This window comes from Setaria italica, chromosome II, assembly GCF_000263155.2.
Source record: "Setaria italica strain Yugu1 chromosome II, Setaria_italica_v2.0, whole genome shotgun sequence".
Lineage (NCBI taxonomy): Eukaryota > Viridiplantae > Streptophyta > Magnoliopsida > Poales > Poaceae > Setaria > Setaria italica.
Genome location: NC_028451.1, coordinates 22055476 through 22077628, shown reverse-complemented (window position 1 = coordinate 22077628; position 22153 = coordinate 22055476). Strand labels below are relative to the sequence as shown.

The 22153-nt window shown below is 42.6% G+C and overlaps 1 pseudogene; it reads right to left on the bottom strand.

The window, feature by feature from the left end:
* Positions 1 to 1919: 1919 nt before the first annotated feature.
* Positions 1920 to 22153, bottom strand: part of LOC101779264 — a 116230-nt pseudogene continuing 95996 nt past the window's right edge.

Here is a 22153-nt window from a genome sequence, read left to right as displayed (position 1 = left end):
GATTGCCGGTAAGGCTTTCGCCCGGAGCATCACATCCCTAGTCGTTGCACGCCTTCAGCTTGACGGTACCAAGATCACGACCATGGAAAACCCGGACCGGCGTCGCCGCTGTGCCTCCTCGCGCCGCGCTGCGGAGCTGCACCTTCTGGCTTTGCGCCGCCACCTCGCCCATGCAGCCAGGTCACCTCCACCTCACGTGCTTGCTGTCGTGGCCATGCCACGCATGTTCCACGGCCACCACGCCGCCTGTCCAGCTGCTGCTCGCGCCATCTCCACACCATCGATGAATTGAACTCCGTCTCCATGGCGTTGTCATCTCCCACAGCCACGTAAGGAACCACCATGGGAGGCAACACCTACGCCCACCGCCCAACACGAACGCCGCCTGCATCACCAACTGGCTGCATATGGCAGCCACCACACCAACGACGAGGTTGCTCCGGCCATCACGCAAAGCCGCCATCCACCACGCCTGGCACGGTCAAGACCCGCAACGCCCGCACAGCCTGCACCAACTCGTTTCGCCAGCCTCCTCCACGTGAGCGGTAGCCCACTCCGGTACCTCACACGCGTGGCCGCAGCAGGCCTGCACCTCCTCACCCACGCACCCACCTTAGTGGTGCAGTCGCTGGCCGGTGCCTTCCCTCCGAAAGCTGCTCCTCGGCGGTGCTGCCTTCATGCTCCTTGGTGTGCCCGCCGCTGATGCCGCCTTCTACTGCGCAGCGACCTGACGACGAGGCGCCACCGATCCCTCGGCCAGGACGGGCCTCTCTTCCTCATCATGCGCAGCGACCTTGTGGACGTATCGCAGGTGTTGTTGTCCCCCGTGCTGCTCCGCGGCCCGCTCTCCTCGGGCGTGCCCTAAAAGACGGTGGGGCCGGCGCCGGCGCCACCGACCTCCGCCTCGCTGTCCTTGCCGCACGCGATGGCTGCTTTGATGAGGCCACCCGGCTCCCTAGATCTGAGCGAGCCCTCCAGTAGCTTAGCAGATCCGGTCACCACCACTGTGAAGCAGCGGCAAAGCCTGGAGCCGGAGTGATGGCGAGGATGGCGGCGCACGACGAAGTTGGAAGGGCCGCGCACACCGCTGGCTGACCCCCACACCAAGACTACCGCAGCCCAAACACCAGTTGCAAATGGATACCACCGCGCAGATCCGGTGGGCCACGGTCCGAATCCGGTGCACCGCCACCCAGATCCGCGAACACGATGTCTAGGGCCTGCACAAGCCAGCGAGCCAACGTGACCACATCCGAGAGCATATGCTCGAGAGAGAAGGATAGAGGAGAGGAGGAGGAGGAGGAGGAGGAGGAGGAGGGGGAGGGGCCGCCGGTGGCTGGTGACAGCGATGGCCAGCTAGGCTGCTGGATAGGGCTGAGTGGTGACAGGTGGGAGTCACCCCGTGCCGCTTTGGAGCGAGACGATGCGAGGGCCGGGGAACAGTCCCCCAACACCTAACCCTCAGTATGGCTATGAAAATTGTTGTTTTGACAGTCAAAGTTAAAAAATGTTTTACAAGTTGACTTAGGAGAAAACCCAAAAATGCTTATATTTTCGGCCAGAGGAAGTAGAAAGTTGGTGTGCTGCCGCATGAAAGGTTAAATTTAGCACGAGGCTGGAGTGGGATGATGATGCTCGATCTTCTGTGGCCTCGGCAACATCAGGAAGACATCCCGCATCGCCAGTTGCCACACATTCTGGATATCGATTGGATTGTGCGAAAAAAAATGCCATGCAAGACAGTTTAAAACTAAATCCTCTAGCCTGAATCTAGCTACATCTTTCACCCCTGAGCAGCACCTGAACATAGAGCTACGTCATCATCAATAGATTCACAAAGCTCTTCCAAGCCTACTCTTCAACTTCAACCATGTACGTAAACCAGCCAGCCAAATCACGTACTAGTTGATGATCCAATACTAGTTGCCAGCGGCCAGGAATCGGCACCGGTACTCTCCGAGAGCCCAAATCGGAAAGATATTCCTGTACTGGGAGTTACTGATCATGCAGTTTTTGTTGAAGACCCCTATTATCTCCTGTAAATTAGGAATACAGTAATTTAAGCATGAACATCAGGTTAATATTGAGGTAACAATAAATTGATCTAAAACCCGTTCCACCCAAAACCGCATAAGAATATTACCTCCAGAATATAATGTGTAATTTACTAAATTTGGCTACACACTTTATGAAAACTTTACACGCCACCATGTTTACCTTGTTACTAAGGCAAAGTACAACGTCCAAAAAAGACCAATGCTTTCTTTTCCCGAGAACGTACAATACACATAATTTATTAAGGAGAAGGGAGTACTTTGCAACCAACAACTTGGACGACACCAATTTATTTATGCTGTACCTAAGGTTGGAGTCATGACTCAGGAATGCCATGCAGTATTGATTCTTTGATCTAAAGATCATTTATTTGGTTTCGAGTTTCAAGAGCTTACAAGAAGATTATTAGTTTACCAGTAATTACCAGTTAGTTTTTGAGGCCGGGACAGATAACCCCCTGGGAGTACAGAAATGGGTTGCCAGCTCTAACTTCACCTTAACTGAGGAGTAAATGTATGGAAGAAAGCACTGATGCTATTTTCTCTCTGGATCATTTGTGACTTACTTGCTGAGGAAATTCTCCATCCTCTGATTGAAAGTTGATCAAAACCTTTGCTGCTCGATGTAGAGGCGTTGGATCTCTCGCAGCCTGTACCAACAAGATTTTAGTGCATTAGGAATCAGCAAATCCTATCGGGTTACCAAACCCCACAAACTAAATCAAAGAAACAAAGGATACCTGTTCAGCATCAATAAGAGCCAGCATAGCCCAATCAGTATTCACTGCATGAGCATGTTTGTCTTGTAGATCCGTGTAAACCTGATTGAATGTAAACCAAAAGATAGTGCAATTGTTTTAACAATTTCAGGTCAAGGAAGAGCTGTTTTCATTCGAGAAAAAAAGACAAAATGTTTTAACAAGGAGACATGCCATGCTGTGCGTCCCAGACCAGAGGCACCGCCAGGGCCGCAAGGACCCAGGTCCAGCAATGACACGCCTGACTTGCAAGAGTGCAGGACACACTACAGGTCCATAATAACGCTGGATAGGCAAATTTTCAGGAGATAAGATACGTTAGTTTCCTTCCCTTCCAAAGATTTTGTTTGGTCAGTTTGTTTCCAGTCGATTTGGATTGTTATTGGCAGTCATCTATTCTCTAAAGATGGAGATGGCAACAGGTTGGCTAAGCAAGAAATAAACTTATCTGCTCACCTATACCCACCTCCCAGCGCTCCGGCTCACTCCACCAAACGATGGAGCAACGGGGTGCCAAACCTCATCCTCCCATTGTACACAACTACAATCTCTGCATCTGCCTAACCACTGTTTGAGCCACTAGCTGGAAAGAATGAACGGAAAACACTGGATAAATAGTGTGCCGTTTTGGAATCCACGTTGCGAAATATAACGAGTTCCTCTCTTGACTTTGTTTCCACTGTATTGACCCAGTACATAAATTAGGAACATTAAGGGGGTGTTTGGATACGAGGTGTTAAACTTTAACAGTGTCACATCGGATGTTCGGATGCTAATTAGGAGAACTAAACATGAGGTAATTATAAAACTAATTGCAGAACCCTGTGCTAATTCGCGAGACGAATCTATTAAGCCTAATTAATCCATCATTAGCAATTGGTTACTGTAGCACCATATTGTCAAATCATGGACTAATTAGGCTTAATAGATTCGTCTCGTGAATTACACTCCATCTGTGCAATTAGTTTTGTAATTAACCTATGTTTAATACTCCTAATTAGCATCCAAACATCCGATGTGACAGGTGTTAAACTTTAACACTTGATTGCCAAACACGCCCTAAATCCCAAAAAAGATAACACTATGGAAACCTTGACCATAGCACGCAATGCAGCAAACAACGTCGCAAGTATATCCGTGATACTGGTAGTGGGAAGGTGGTGTTATTTTCAGGAAGCTGGTAAGAATGAATTTACCTGGTCTTGAGATGAAAAATAGCTTTCTCCCCAACCACCGGAAGGAAGCTCTTTTGACATCAGAAAGTCACAAGCCTTTCTGATTGCAGGACTGTTCTTGAATGTTCTACCCGCTGCAATTAATCCCTTCACTCCAAACCTGTTAGGAATAAACACGCCATGGTATGTTCCTGGCGCGTGTGTCCGATTCGTGTAGAGTGTCCAGGTCCTGTACGTGTATATGTCACGTACAGGAGTCCAGTTGTTGTACGTGTGTGTCACGTGGTCTAGGGAGATAGATCGTGTGTGTGCTGAGAGCTGTAGAACGCACGATCTTAATTGGTTAGAGGAGTTGTGTGCGTGGAGTGATTATGGGAGGAGTCCGCGTCGTCCGGACGAGCGAGCGGCTCGCGGCGACGTCGAGCACGTCCAACGGATCACGCGCGAAGGCCGGGCGTGGGAGGGTGGCTCCACGGACCCCTGGCCTATTTGTAGCCCCAGAACTCCTCGGTGATATTTGCCGAGTCCGTTTTGAATAGAAGCAGGCCGAGATACTCGGTGATATTTGCCGAGTCCGTTTTGAATAGAAGCAGGCCGAGATACAGGAGCAGTGGCTCCGCGGCGTTCGTCGCCGGCAAACTCGAGCTGTGTTTCCCTCACTGGCGTTTCTGTGTTCGCGAGTGTGAGTGCTAGCTAGGGGCTCTGCCAACAAAACCAAGTGGTGTAGGTAAAACAAACAGCCCAAGAACCATACCTGTTGGAGAAAAGATAGAGAACCCAAAAGTGTTATATGGATTTAAATTTGTATTCTTTTTTTAGAACAATATAGAAGGACCCAACTGAATATATGAACAAGGATAGATAATACGTAGTCTTAAAATTGTAGTTAGACTGCAACAACAAAAAAGGCAACCCAGCCTAACGAGAACGTTAGAATTTCCTGGAGGCCGTTTCCTTCAGCAATTCCAGATCAGCTAAATATATCTTTTCTACCTATGTCTATTCGAGGATCATAAAAGGAAAAAAACATGTTTAGTGGTGCTCTTGTGCATGGAGTCTAAATACTAACCGTGAACCGTCACTTTTTGAATAGTTTCAATGAAATTAGCAGCTTTGCTGATACAGTTGTCCACCTCTTTCCTGAGGTGCCCAGGGTGGAGCTTTCTGAATGATGACAATGCCTGAATTGCTGCTGATGTACATTCAACATACCTGCCAATTGAGTGTTACATCACTAGCTTGATACATGACAAATTAGCACCAGGGATTGATAACAGAAGAGATATTGTATCTTACGGGTAATCAATCACAATGTCCCCAAAGGTCTCAGCAGGATTGATAATCTGGACGGTTTTGATAAAAGTATGTAAATAATGTGAAATCTTAGATGAATAATGTTTAGTTCTACTTTTGAAGAAAACAAGCATCTAACTAAAGAGCCCAGGAAAGCTGTATTCAAATCAATATGTAAATTAAAAAGTTTACCAGTGATCTGATTAAGAGTAACTTCCCAGTTTGGATGCTAGCACGTCAAAAACGGATTTGCAGTACTGCCATGCTTAGACATGCACGTACATGTAAATGAGGGTCCTGAAAGGTCACTGCTCACCTCCAGCCAAGTACAAGACCTTGTGAGCTCGTATGATGCAAAACCACCATTTTTATTCTGTGAAGGTTAACCAAAACTTATGAGGAATGGTACCTCCACCAGAAATATGCATGCAATATTTCAAAACATAGAGAAATAAAAAAAGATTCAATCAAACAGAAATGCTGGCAACAAAAAGTTGATTTCTATGTTCAACATATACTTTTCGAAAAGATATCTATACCCATAATAAGTCTATTTCTGCGATTTTAATGAGTCAACTGCTATATTAGACATTCTGCAACCATTTTGATAATAAAAAAATGAACACACATAGCTGTCATTTCCTATGACATTTTGCTACATTACAAGCCTTCTCCTGAAGACATGACTTCTTCAAGAGAGAGGTAACTATGTGACATTTACCATATGTGGTAGAACCACCCAAATTAACCTGGATAAAGTATACTCAACATCGCCTCAAATTTGAATAGACACTTTAATCGAATTAAAATGGCAGTATGTCGGGTTTCACCCGATACAACTACGTATTTCTGATCGAAACAAGCATACAAAACTCACACGAAGACGAGCCCAAAGATTACAACAATCTAGATAAAGATTACAGAGGTCCCAATTTAATTAATTACAAACCGAGTGTTCAAATGCATAAAGTAGTTTCAGAGTTCAAAGCAGTGGAAAAGAAAACAATAGACCTAACATCGATATACGATACTATGGTGAAGCCGTCTATGATATCACTCACCACGGTCCTTACCCACCGAGGATGGGTTCCACTCAACCGTCCATCTCAGAGGGAGCTGGCACGATCAAGTCACACTAGCAATCATATCCTCAACATCAACAATACTTGAAAACATAGCCACAAGTAAGGCTGACTACACTAATACTACGCAAGACTTACCCGTCAGGTGGTATCTAATCCACCGACTCCTAGACATGTAAGGTTTTTTGGCTGAGGGGTTTATTTTTGCCAAAAGCTTCTAAAGTGGATCCTTGCTTTCAACTTTTAGCATCAAGTTATAGTTGATTAACCATTCTAGGTAAGCACCTATTCTAAGCAAGCATGGTAGAACAAGCAATTTAATCAAGCATCAATATTAAACATCATCCTTGTTCCTCTTCTTACTCAGTGTAGAAAGGCAGTCAAGTAGTCCCAGACTATGAGAAGCAGATGATTTGAATAGAATTTCTTAACCTTGCAAGGTGGACCTAAACGCACGACATATGCATACCACGCTGGGTTCACATATATCCACCGTTTCCATCGATCCCCGGCACGTGTCCACGGCCCACTTCCCTTGGATACAATGCCCCACGGTTCCAGAACGACGCCGTACCGAGGCAGCACTTGTACCCACATGATGCATGAGGGCAACCCAGTTCCAGAGAGAGCAGGGATAAAGTCCACGCCCTGGTTCAATCAGGTACTACGCTTCCCGATCCCATACTCGGTATGTGTTTAGTACTTTAAAACACTTGACCACAACTCTAACACATTTTGACCTTACCAGTTTTCCTCTAAACAGACAGGCCATCCACCATTTCAGAACATATTACCAAGCCCCACCCGTCATGATTCCAAAATAAATAAACAGGCAACTCCTATAACTCAAGAGTGACAGGAAATCACTCGACTTTTACCATGTCCCTATTTAGCATAACAACTACGCGACTTAACATGCTAGTATTCAAGTCATGGTACTAGGAGCATGCAACTAAGGTTTCAAGCAACTCCTATGAACTTAATGCACAAACATAAGTAACATAAGTATTGCATAATTTGGAAACCAGGGTTATACTCCGGAGCTTGCCTTCTTGCCCTACGCTAGCCTCGGGCTCTTCCGAAGCTTGGCTCGGGTCTTGAGTGGTCTCAATCAGGTTCACCGCAGCAGTGGAGTGTTCTTCTTTAGCTTCCGGCACCAACTCGTACGTGTCGTCAGCGAGGTTAGCTTCTACACGAGATGCATATGCATAAGATTTCATGTATAAGCTTTCATGATGTAGGTTGCATTTCATTAATCTTGCAAAAACATAGGGTGCATTTTCGTCCACATTCACCTAAACAAGGTTTGCAAACATTTCTTTCCTTTGGCCACTTCACCTAGAAAAGTTTATAACAAATCTATTCTTCGCAAAACAAGGTTGGTTGTGAAGAAAATATGGGTTTTTCTTTGATGGTGATTGTGTACACATATAAGATTTTTAGAAACTTAGTATTCAAAAGATAGAAGGTGGTGTCTTGTTGGTACTGTTTAGCAACCTTCTTGAGAGCGATTATTATTAATGATTAACTAGCATGCAACATGAATAAATGTTGTAGGAAGCATCAATTAAGATTTGAGCAGGAAATGTTTACAGGAACTTTCTCTCTTCACAAGAAATCTACTGTAAAATTTTGAGATGAACTTCATAATTTATTAAAAATCAAACAGTGTTAAAGTTCAAAATATGAAAAATGATTATTAAATAGAGTTCTATCATCAGTCTAGTTGCACAAATTTTACAGGATGGTTTTGAACACTATTGGAGCATGAGAACTATTTATTCCACAATAATAAGATTAAACAACATGCATTTTGTTAAGCAACCAAAAATATAGATTTTATAAGGATAAATATTTTTACTAGCCAGGCATGAGTATCAAGAATATAAGCAAACTTATTTTGCATCTTTATCTGTTTTGCACTAGTTATAATGCAAATAACAATATTAAGATAGCAACTAGGCATTTAGATTTAAAACAATATGAACATCATGGATTCCACTAACACAAGTCACAGATCTGGAACATGCATGTTAAAAGGAAGCTAACAGAATTGGTTTCACAATTTTTGGAGCACTACAATATTTATAAGGCATTTTAATAGCTTTTACACAAAATAAATTCTAGTACTAGAGACAGGATAGTAACATGCTCATGAACATTTTTAGATTGAACTAGACACCATCAGGAACCTAGCAAAAAAAGTTTCATATTTTTCTCATTTTTCTACAATTTCCTAGACATTTTCCATATTTCAGCCGCTTAAATGAATTTTAAAACCAAAAAAGGAAAACACGTTTTACGACCAGGCCCTTAAAGCTTTTGAAGCTTCACAACACGGCCCTTGCATTTTAGACCTAAGATCCTAGGAATATTTTTGGTTTCGCAATGTGGTCCTTGGGGATTTGGCCGGCGGCGCAGTGATGAAATTCCAGCGAGCTCCGGTGAGGTGAGTGTAAGCTAAGGGCACGGGCGTGACGAGGGGCTCATCAGTGATCGTCAAGCTGTGGGGGTCGAGGGCGGAGGAGGTCTGGCGGTGGTGCTCCACAAGGCAGTGGCGGCGTGGCCGTGGGAGCTTCATCTTCGGCGAAGGTGACAGTGGAGGAGGCCGGGGGAGGGCTCGGGAAGGTGGTGTGAGGGTCGGGTGGTGCGAAGGAGGGCTCAGGTGGCTTAGGTGTGCCTCGGGAGGGGGAGCTCGGTGGTGGGGTGTCAATGGTGACGCGGCAAAGTTCGGTGTGGGTGGAGGTGTGGCGACGGTGAGGTGGGTGAGTGCCTTTTTATAGTGGCAATGCGGTGTGGGGGAGCAGGCCATGCTCGTGCCGGGCTAGGTGCGCATTAGCGTGGACGGCGGCGGCCAGGCAGAGGTGGTAGGCAGAGGTGGCACTCTACTGGCCGATGATGGCGTGTGGAGCTCGCGCGTATGTGGCCCTCACCCAGGGGTTGGCTGGTGGGGATTTGGCATGGGGAGGGGAAGATCGCATGGCGTACGGTTAGGTGAAGGCTATGCTCATGCGGTCTTGTCATTGGCGGCGGTTGGGTGATAGGGAGTGGTGAGCCGGGCGGCGTGACGTGGTGTCGGCGTGCACGCCGTGCGCGATCACCGCGATCCAGGCACACGTGGGTTCACGCTTGGCGCGTGTAGGCAGGATATTTGGGTTGGATTTGCTTCCAAAATTTGAAGTGAACTTTGAAAACTTCAAATATAAAAGTTTAAGTTTGAACTATGGACTCCAACTTCTACAAAAGCTGATAGGTGAAAATCCTAACAAATTTGAAGATAAAATGGGGTGAAATTTGGTAGAACGCCGGGCAGAGTTAATTTGAATTTGACTTGAAATTAACCAAACTTTGACCTAGTTTTTGAATGCATCCACTCAGAATCAAAGAAAGTGCAAATTATTAAAGTTGTTCAGTTTGAAAAGTTCTACAAATATTACATTGGCCAAAAGTTGAGTTTTTATATAAAAATCTTTTTTTAAATCCTACCCAAGAAAGTGCCATTTAGGCGGTGTTTTCAACACTTAGAAGAATTTGAAGTGTTTTTGAATTTAACACTTGGAAAATTTGGTTTGTTTCTAATCTCCTCCTTAATTTCTCTAGATTTATCCTTTTAAACACTAGGGATGTCATAACCTACCCCACTTAAAAAGAATCTCTTCCCGAGATTCAGGTAATGAAAAACTAGTGTGGATGCGCATGTACATTTCTAGTTGAACAGAAAACCGCGGAAGTTTTTGTTGAGATATTCTTGAATTTCCCATGCTACCTCATCTTCGGTATGATGGCTCCATTGAATTTTGAATATTTTCACCACTTGCCTCCTAGTTCTCCTTTCCTTGCGATCAACAATCTTGACGGGACACTCAACATAAGATAGATCCGGTTCTACCCATACTTCTTGTTGTTCGATAATCTCGGTTGAAACTCGAACACATTTCTTGAGTTGAGATACATGAAAGATATCATGGATAGCCGAGAGTCTAGGTGGAAGTTTCACTCGATAGGCCGCGGATCCACAAATTTTCGTGATTTCGTATGGACCAATATGTCAAGGAGCTAGTTTTCCCTTTACTCTGAACCTTTGCACACCCTTTGGTTGGTGAAACCTGAAGGTATACATGGTCACCAACTTTGAATTGCAATGGTTTCCTCCTTTTGTCGAAATAGCTCTTTTGTCTAGATTGGACGCCCTTGAGGTGTTCTTGTATTACCCTTACTTTCTCTTCCACCTCAATTACCAAATCTGGCCCATATACTTTCTGCTCTCCGGTTTGGGACCAACTCAACGGAGTTTGACACCTGCGACCATACAAGGCCTCAAATGGTGCCACTTTCAAACTAGCTTGGTAGCTGTTGTTATAAGAAAACTCTGTTAGGGGTAAGCATTTGCCCCAGTTCTTATCATAGTGAATAACGCAAGCTCAAAGCATATCTTCGAGGATTTGATTTATCCTTTCAGTTTGTCCATCTGTTTGAGGGTGATAGGTTGAGCTGCAGATTAGCTTAGTGCCAAGAGAAGCTTGCAACTGTTCCCGTAAGCATGCCACAAACTGAGCACCTCGATCTAAGATGATCGTTTTGGGTACTCCATGTAGACAAACAATGCGATCAAGATATAGCTCAGCATATTTATTGGTTGTGTAGGTTGTTTGAACCGGTATAAAATGTGCGGTTTTGGTCAATCTATCAACTATAACCCATATGGAATCATGCTTTTGAGAGGTGTGGGGCAAACCAACAATGAAATCCATGCTTATGTCCTCCCATTTCTATGATGGTATAGGTAACGGTTGAAGAGTGTCGCTTAAGTGGCTTGCTTTTACTCTTTGGCAAGTGTCGCATTCTGACACATATTGAGCAATTTCTCTTTTCATCCCTATCTACGTAAAATTCTGCCTAAGGTCTTCGTACATTTTGGTGCTACCCGGGTGAATAGAGAACTGGAAGAGATGTGCCTCATCCAGGATTTGCTTTCGGAGATCGTGATCTGTTGGAACAACTGAGAGGTACTAGAACCATACAACTTCTTTCCAATCTTGGTGGAAACTCTTATATCCTTCATCCCTTTGAGAAAGCTTTTGCTTAATGAGTTTTATCTCTTTATCCCCTAGCTATGCCATAATGATTTGATCGTGCAGGGTAGGTTTGATAGAGATGTGATTCAGTGTGCCTTGAGGAACAATTTCCAAATTAAGCTTCCTCATTTCATGACAAAAGGTTTCTGTGAAGTTTTCTGCGGAAAGGCAATGGCAATGAGTCTTGCGGCTTAATGTGTCCGCAACCACATTAGCCTTCCCGAGGTGATAATGCACTTCTAGATCATAATCCTTAAATAGTTCCAACCATCTCCTTTGACGCATATTCAGATTGGCCTATGTAAAGATATACTTGAGACTTTTATGATTGGTGTAGATATTACAATGAGCACCCATCAAATAATGTCTCCAGATCTTCATAGCATGAATCACTACTGCTAGCTCAAGGTCATGTGTTGGGAAATTCTACTCGTGAGGCCGAAATGCATGTGAAGCATAAGCAATGACTCGATTATCTTGCATAAGAATACAACCGAGACCAGTGCTAGAGGTGTCACAGTAAAAGTCAAAGGGCTTGGTATTATCAGGTTGGGCTAAGACTGCCACCGAGGTGAGCAGTTTTTCACAAAGTGTGGAAAGCTTCTTCACACTTTTGTCTCATACAAACTTAACCCCTTTCTTTAACAACTCGATCATTGGCTTGAATGTCTTTGAGAAATCCGAAATGAAACGACGATAATAGCCTGCCAGACCAAGAAAACTTTTGATTTGATGAACAGAAGTGGGTGGCTTCCAGTCCATCACCTCTTGCATCTTGCTTGGGTCAACTGCTATGCCTTCACTAGAGATGGTGTGTCCCAAGTTTTTTACACTATCCAACCAGAATTCACATTTAGAGAATTTGGCATAGAGTTGATGATCTCTAAGGCGTTGAAGAACAATGCGGAGGTGTTGAGCATGCTCTTCCTCATTTTTGGAATATATGAGGATGTCATCAATGAAGACCACAACGAACTTGTCAAGCTCGAGCATAAACACCAAATTCATGAGATACATGAAGTAGGCAGGACCATTCGTGAGCTCGAAACACATGACTAAGTACTCATATAATCCATACCAAGTAGAGAAGGAGGTCTTAGGGATGTCACACGGATGGATCTTAATTTGATGGTAGCTAGAGCGGAGACCAATCTTGGAGAATACTCTGGCTCCGGCAAGTTGATCAAAGAGGACATCAATATGGGGTAGTGGATAATTATTCTTGATAGTCACCGCATTGAGAGGTCGGTAATCTAAACACATCCTCAAACTATCATCCTTTTTCTTCACAAAGAGAGCTGGGTAGCCCCAAGGTGATGTGCTTGGGCGAATAAAGCCCTTGTCTAATAGCTCTTGAAGCTGGATTTTCAACTCTGCTAACTCCACGGGCGGCATTCGATAAGGTCTCTTTGAGATATGTGCAGTGCCTGGTTGTAGCTCAATGGCAAATTCAATGTCCCAATCTGGTGACATTCTTGGCAAGTCATCCGGAAAAACATCGGCATACTCGCATACCATGGGAATATCCTCCAATCGGGACCCTATTGCTGGATAAGCGCACAAATTTATGCACTCTTGGGCTAGCAAGTAAAGTGTGGAAGAGCCATGTGTAGGTGAATTTATTTGGACGGCTCATGCTGCATTGTCTATCGTGACCTTATGCTAAGTCATCCAATTTATCCCCAAAATTATATCTATGCCTTCCAAACTGATATGCACACGCCTATGCAACGCGTGTAGCAAGTTGTGTGGCCCTATCCTCTCATAGGATCCGCGAACTTGATAACTTGTCGCTGCGTGACCTGGTGAAGAGGCAGTGCACCACGAGGCTGTCCACGCGATGAACTACCGAGACAATCCCACTTCCACATACTGACGAAACAGCCCACGCAATCACACCCTATAGACGTGAAGGTACGAACTGGATGAACCGCAGTTCGGCGTTCTACAACTCCCTCAGGAATCGAAAAGAACAAGTGTTGCAAGCCTCTCAAGACTCACGCATAAACAAAACTCCACGAGTTTGTGTATTCTGAATTTAGTCAATCAAGATCTGACCTTTCATTGTCTAGTACAAGATATATATAGAGATAGGGGAGTTCAGCTTGGAGTAAATGGCAGCATGCGCATGCACTAGTGGATTTCGTGGCTGGTTCGCGCGCTTACAGCTTCTGGCAGCAGTTACTAAAATGAGTATAACTCTTTATTGGGAAGTCCAAATAATGAACCGTTTGATGGAGTGGAAAATAGACTTGAAGACGCTTCCATCCACATATAGAACACCGTCTAACTCCTTGTATTCTGTCCACGGTGATGCTTGGAATTCGTACCATGTGTCAGTCATCTAGCTTCTGGTTGCATTCCCATGCAAAGGTGATGAACCACCATTTTATTCATGCACACCATAGGCTTCTTGGTTCAAATGTCCAGAGGCTTGAATCCATCTTCATCCCATGCTGGTTCATACACTCCATCATTCCTAAGGACATTGGAACAAGAACTCAAAAGCATAGGCTCATTCAACATAAACTGATTATTAAACATAAGGTTAGCGTTCACCTGAGAATGAATTTCCTTCTCCAATTGTTTAGCTCTACTTCTTGTAATTGGATCAGCTATATCAAGTGGAGTTTCATGTAAAGATGAGTGAATGCTAGGAATGTCCTCATTACAAACCCAAGATAATAAGATTGGTTTTGAAAATTTTACTACCCAATTTGAGTGGCACACAAAATGTTATTTGGTTGGAAGCAATTTTACCACCACGTGTTTAAATCATATAAGACCCTTGGTATGATAGAAATCCAATCCACATTTAGCACTTAATTTTGTTCCAATAAAGCTATGTGAGCATCAGAATCAAATAATATAACCGCAGGCTGGTTATGGATAGAGAAAATACCCATCATTACTGGTGCACCCTTAGGAAGATCGGCGAGAGTGGTGAAGTTAAGCCTCCCTTGCTTTACCTGGACTTTCCGCCTCTTGCCCTTGTTCTGGTTTGAGCCTTGTCCCTGGTTCTAGAGCCTATTCTGTGGGCATTCTTTCGCAAAATGATTTGAGCTCCCACATATGAAGCATTGGTTCCCATTGCCAATATGACCTGGCTGTGGAGCATTTGGCTTTGGGCCTTATTGCTGAAAGTTAGGGAAACGTGGAGCTCCCAGCTGCTGAGGTGGCCTGATAACCCAACATCCAAGCTGAGGGGTTCTCTAAGGAACTCGGGGTGGAGCATTTTGAACCAGTCGGAACTTTGGAGTTGGGGCACTAGGCAAGGCCGTTGGAGCCTTTCTCTTCTTGTCTACCCGATGAGTCAAGATACAGTCCTCTTGAGAGATCGCCAAGTTCACCAGCTCATTATAACTATTCACCTTGATGGGATTCAGCCGTTCCCTGAGCTTGGTGTTGAGACCTCTGCGGAAATGGTCCCTCTTCTTATCATTGGAGTCAGCATGGTAACCTGAGTACTGACACAAATTATTAAAAGCCTGAGCATACTAGAGCACATTGCGTGTGCCCTGAGTTAGTGCCAAAAACTCATTCAGTTTTCTCTCCATTAAACCCTCTGGAATATGATGGCCCCTGAAGGCAACCTTGAACTCATCCCAAGAAACCACATGATCGGCTGGGAGCATGGCATGATAATGATCCTACCACAATCATGCAAAGCCACAAAGTTGCTATGCGGCAAACTTCGGCTTGTTCTCATCCGGACAAGCTGCCGTGAGTAGCGAGAATTTGGATTCGATAGTGCGAACCCAAGCGTCCGCATCTAGATGCTTTTCTGTCTTGCGGAACAAAGGGGGCTTGGTGCCTAAGAAATCCTCGTAGCTTGCGTCCCAGAGCTGATGGACATTCCGCCCACCCTAAGGCGGCGGCTACTGCTGCTGTCCTTGGAGAAGATGCTGCAGCAATTTAGTTTGGGTAGCCAATATCGCCTCCATAGAGCGTGGGGGTGGTGGTGGTGGTGTATGTTGCCTGCTGCCACTAGGTCCAAAACCACCAGGGTTCTGACGCGTTCCCTGCACCATCTACAAGGTGAGCCTTTCCATTAGATACATAATTTTCAAACTTGCTCACAGGAAGATGAACAAGGTAAAATATGTGCGGAATGTTAAAGTTCAAAATGCAGTTAACCATGTAGGCAGAAAACTGTCACATAGGAGAAAAATTTATATCTCCTGACTCAAGCGTCCATAAATTCTCATCTTTAGTCAGTGAGTAGAAAATTTAGCATACTACAACTTTGGTATTCAACTTAGATACCAAATCAAGTGTTATCTAGGTCGAAAAATTCCATCTTTGCATCTCTGTCCGGGTTATTTTTCAGCAGGCCGAGCTGTGATGTTTTGCTCATAACTCGAGTTATAAAAGTCCAATGAGGATGACATTTTGTGAGAATTTAGGATATCAAATTCCAAACAACTTTGTTATTGCAAAATGTTTCCCAAACAGCTTCTAAGAGGGCCATAAACTTGGATTTTCCTACTGTGGTCCAATCTGAAATTTTCTGTAACTGTGCATCACTAATCTGACCATAACTCTTAAGCTTCACATCCAAAAATAATGAAATTGTACCAGAAGGTTCTCCACTATGGTATCTACAACTTTTCTTTTACAACACGGCACAGAAACGGATCCCAAGGTAGTCAAAAAATTCAACTTTGGTCGGCTATGAACCCAGAAATTTCAGCAAACAGTGATTTAATAATTTGAGGGGGAAAAATACTCAAGTTATGCCCAAATTTTATGAGATTTTTACAGAATAACACATGCTAATTTTTTAACCACATTCCTATAGGATGTTTCTAGAACAAAGATCATTTAATAGCCCAAAAAATTCTAATAGTAGGTAGCTGCAGTTCGTGACACTAGAAAATCCATAGGTGATCGGCAAGAGTTTTTGTGAGAGCGGCATTAGGTTGATATGTTACACATGCAAAAGTTATTCCAACTTCCAATTTGTGGGTTTTAACATGATGCATGCATGACCTATGCGTCCTCACAATTTCAAAGAATTGCCAAATACTTGGACTTACGGGGTTAGTGCCAGTGGCATGGCAACAATTTACGGCTCTCCCTATAATATCTAGTCGAATTTCTAACCATTCGTTAACTTAACATAATCACAGTTAGTGTACCTGCAGAAGATCATTTGTACAAATTGAACCTTTCATGCCAGCACTCATGAAAGCATCCACATTCATTACCGTTCACTATAGAAACGGCACCCGCACGATTTTCGCTGTACGGGCAACGTTCATATGCTAAGATAGCGTATTCACTTTTTATGTGCTGCCATCATATTTCCATATGATGTCGTGGGTACGTTACACCAATCGCCGTACCCCTGTGCCAACTATTGTGCAAGAAAGTAAGTTTTGACTGAAAATAAATGTGCTGGAAGTCAGTATAATATAACCAATAAGTTAGTTAACCACCTGATCAACCCATAATCCCCTAGGCCTTCACGGACTAACTTTCATCCTTAACAAACCAACGCATTTTTCAAATGCAATTTTTCTAGGCAAGTTTTATCGAAATACATTTTTAAGACTTGTTGCTTTCTCTAGTGTATGCTTTTCGCTCTAATACCAGTTGTGGTAGAACCATCCATATTAACCCAGCAAAAGTGCACTCAACATCGCCTCAAATGCGAATAGACACTTTAATCGGATTAAAATGTTAGTCTGTCGGGTTTCACCCGATACAACCACGTATTTCCAATCGAAACAAGCATACAAAACTCGCACTAGGATGAGCCCATAGATTACAATAATCCAGATAAAAGACTATAGAGGTCCCAATTTAATTCATTACAAATCGAGTGTTCAAATGCATAAAGTAGTTTCAGAGTTCAAAGCAACGGAAAAGAAAACGATAGATCTAATGTTGATATACGATACCATGGTGAAGCCGACCGTGATATCACTCGCCATGGTCCTCGCCCACCGAGGATGGGTTCCACTCAATCGTCCATCCCGGAGGGAGCTGGCACGGTCAAGTCACACTAGCAATCATATCCTCAACATCAACGGTACCTAAAAATATAGCCACAAGCAAGGCTGAATATACTAATACTCCGCAAGACTTACCCGTTAGATGGTATCTAATCCACCGACTCCTAGACATGCAAGATTTTTTGGCTGAGGGGTTTATTTTTGCCAAAAGCTTCTAAAGTAGATCCTTACTTTCAAGTTTTAGCATCAAGTTCTAGTTGATTAACTATTCTAGGTACACACCTATTGTAAGAAAGCATGGTAGAACAAGCAATTTAATCGAGCATCAATATTAAACATAATACTTGTTGCTCTTCTTACTCAGTGCAGAAAGGCGGTCAAGCAGTCCCAGACTATGAGAAGCAGATGATTTGAATCGAATTTCTTAACCTTGCAAGGTGGACCACGCTAGGTTGACATATGCGTACCACGCCGGATTGACATATATCCAATGTTTCGATCGATCCTCGGCACATGTCCAGGGCCCACTTGCCTTGGATACAATGCCCCACAGTCCCAGAATGACACTGTACCGAGGCTGTACTTTTACCCACATGATGCATCAGGCGAACCCGGTTCCAGAGAGAGCAGGGATAAAGTCCACGCGCTGGTTCAGTCAGGTAATAGGCTTCCCGATCCCATACTCGGTATGTGTTTAGTACTTTCAAACACTTGACGACAACTCTAACACATTTCGACCTTACCAGTTTTCCTCTAAATAGACGAGGCATCCACCATTTCAGAGCATATTACCAAGCCGTGCCCGTGAACCTTATGATTCGAACATAAATAAACAGGCAACTCCTATAACTCACGAGTGACAGGAAATCACTCGACCTTTACCATGTCCCTATTTAGCATAACAACTACGCGACTTAACGTGCTAGTATTCAAGTCATGGTACTAGGAGCATGCAACTAAGGTTTCAAGCAACTCCTATGAACTTAATGCACAAACATAAGTAACATCAGTATTGCATAATTTGGAAAATAGGATTATGCTCCGGGGCTTGCCTTCTTGTCCTACGCTAGCCTCAAGCTCTTGCGAAGCTTGGCTCGGGTCTTGAGTGGTCTCGATCAAGTTTAATGTAGCAGTGGAGTGTTCTTCTTCAGCTTCTGGAACCAACTCGTACGTGCTGTCATCGAGGTTAGCTTCTACACGAGATGCATATGCATAAGATTTCATGTATAAGATTTCATGATGTAGGTTGCATTTCGTTAATCTTGCAAAAACATAGGGTGCATTTTCGGCCACATTCACCTAAAGCAGGTTTGTAAATATTTCTTTCCTGTGACCACATTCACCTAGATAAGTTTATAACAATTCTTCTTCGCAAAATAAGGTTGGTTGTGAAAAAACATGTGTTTTACTTTGATGGTGATTGTGTACACATATAAGATTCTTAGAAACTTGGTATTCAAAAGATAAGGTGGTGTCTTGTTGGTACTATTTAGCAACCTTCTTGAGAGTGATAAACTTACTAAAGAAAAGCACAATAATTACTCGTGAGCCTATAAGTTCTAATAGTACTTATTATTAATGATTAACTAGCATGCAACATGATTAAATGTTTTAGAAAGCATCTGTTAAGATATGAACATGAAATTTTCCCAGGAACTTTCCCTCTTCATAATAAATCTACTGTAAAATTTTGAGGTGAATTTGGCAAGTTCATAATTTATTAAAAATCAAACAGTGTTAAATTGCAAAATATGAAAAATTATTTTTAAATAGAGTTCTATAATCAGTCTATTTGCACAAATTTTACATGATGGTTTTGAACACTATCAAAGGCTGCTGTGACTCTGTGAGTTTATCAGGAGTTGCAGAGCATGAACTATTTATTCCACAATAAGAATATTAAACAACATGCATTTTGTTAAGCAACCAAAAATACATATTTCACAAGGATAAATATTTTTACTAGACATGCATGAGTATCAAGAATATAACCAAACTTATTTTGCATTTTTATCGGTTTTACACTAATTATCAAGCAAATAACAATATTAAGATAGCAACTAGGCATTTAGATTTAAAATAGTATGAACATCATGGATTCCACTAACACAAGTTGCAGATATGGAACATGCATGTTAAAAGGAAGCTAACAGAATTGGTTTCACAATTTTTGGAGCACTACAAGATTTATAAGGCATTTTAATGGCTTTTACCCAAAATAAATTCTAGTACTAGATACAGGATAGTAATATGCTCATGAGCATTTTTAAATTGAACTAGATACATGATACCGTGCTCGTGCGGTCTTGTCGTCGGCAGCGATTGGGCGATAGGGAGCGGCTAGCCGGGCGGCACGATGTGGCGTCGGCGTGCACGCCGTGCGTGATCACCGCGATCCGGGCGCACGTGGGTTTGTGCGTAGGCTGGATCTTTTGGCTGGATTTGCTTCCAAAATTTGAAGTGAACTTTGAAAACTTCAAATGTAAAAGTTTGAGGTTGAACTATGGACTCCAACTTCTAAAAAAGCTAATAGGTGAAAATTCTAACAGATTTGAAGATAAACTCGGGTGAAATTTTGTAGAACACCGGGCAAAGTTAATTTGAATTCGACTTGAAATTGACCAAATTTTGACCTAGTTTTTGAATGCTTTCCAATAAAAATAGAGAAAGTGCAAATTATTAAAGTTGTTTAGTTTGAAAAGTTCTACAACTCTTACATTGGCCAAAAGTTGAGTTTTTTATATAAAAATCTGTTTTTAAATCCTACCCAAGTGAGTGCCATTTAGGGGGTGTTTTCAACACTTAGAAAAATTTGAAGTGTTTTTGAATTGGACACTTCGCAAATTTGGTTTGTTTCTAATCTCCTCCTTAATTTCTCTGGATTTATCCTTTTAAACACTAGGGATGTCGCACCATACTGCTGCTTCAAAAAATATGAAAAGCTTTACAATCCCAGTACTAGAATCTACAGGACTCGGTGAGTGTTCCCATAATGATATAATTAATGTTTACAATCTTATAGTTCAAAGATGCATTTTGTTGCTAGTAAGGAATGAAATTTTGGCTGTTTTATCCTCCTCTATCAATGCAACGACATGCAGCTATCTTGCATGTTTGAGAAAGGAAAGTAATGAAATTCGAGATTCTTTTGTCTGTGAAAACAAAAGGTCCAAAGATACCTACCATATAAGACATCAGACAACTGACAGCATCATAAAGCCTATTAGCTTGCAGAGGTTCGCCGACAACTTGTGGAGAAATCTTTGCTAACAATAATGAGGCCTGGAGATAAAATAAAAGAGCAGAAATGAAAATATTATAAACTAATAATCATGACAATGCACTTGGGCCTATATTCAAGTATACCAGCACACAAATGCTGAGGAGCATAAGAGAGCCACATTTTATCTCATGTGCACCAAAGAGTTTAGAGACGCTGAGAAAACAATATCCTACAACTCAATAGAGGAAAAAAAACTTAAACTTCTAAATAAAATTTCCTCATAGGTAAAGAAAATTCGCCGTACCTTTAGTCCTTCTGCGGTGCAGTCTGATATAGGCCACCCATGATCAGCTGTAGAGTACGGCCATGCTCCTTTAGATGTGTGGCGATATCAGTCATTCAAATCTCCAGGGCAGTCATCGAGAACCTTCCATGACAAATTGAATTTATTGTAAGTACAATTGGCCTTATATATGCCTCTGTAGACAAAAAGGAGATTTACCTGTGAATTCTTAATATAGTCATACGCTAGTTTAAGGGTGGGGCCAAACTCTTCAAGAAGATTTGTAGCCACAATGGCTTGAACCGTGAAAGCTGTGTCCCAGAGCTGGCTACCATTGTAGCCCTACAGAACAGAAGTTAAGTCTCTTCAAAGTAAAAGGCACGCTAGTGCTGCACACTTCTCTAGATTTATGATACGTTACAGATTTTGAAGACTTTTTATCTTAACCACAGGGTGAGACTCCCTAAGGCAAAGTTATTTAAAATATTAGAGTACTCAAATCCTAAATAAAATAGAAGTCCATTTAGTTTTGTTCTAAGTCAAACATTTTTTTACTTTGACCATCAACATCTGAAAAGGCATATAGATTGATAGTATGAGGGTGATGTTACTAGATTTGTCATGTACATACTTTGATACTATAGAAATCGTTCTATTTAAAATAGTATATTCTTATACATATTATTGGCCAAAAGTGCAATGTTGGAGACCATGGCAATGTCCTAACTGACTTATATTGAAGGAGTATCTAGCCCTGACTAGCCAGGAGGCACCCACAAAATGGTGAGCCCCGGGTTCAACCCGAGTGGCTGTATTGAGTGAAACCAGCTACTGTTTACTTCTTATTTTGAAGACTGAATAAATAAGGAAACCTAGGGCTAACTGAACACAAAAACAATTTCCAGTGACAAACAACTAAAAATATACATTAATAAGTTTGACACATAATAGCCGCATTAACACTCAAAGAAAAACCGCATTAATGGAAAGTACAGAAAGTAAAAGGAAAATGGCACATAAAGGAAGCACTAGCTACCTGCATCTTCATGCCATCTTCAGCGACCCACAAGTAATCATAGATTCGTGGGATATGGAGTTTGAATGCCTCTAGTTTGGATCTTCAATCCAACAAGCAAGCATATTCATTACCTGCATATAATTCCTTGCAGCTATATATAAATTGAACCACGTCAAAAAAAAACAATTAACAAATATTACACTAATCTAGTAAGCTAGATTTCTGATACAAG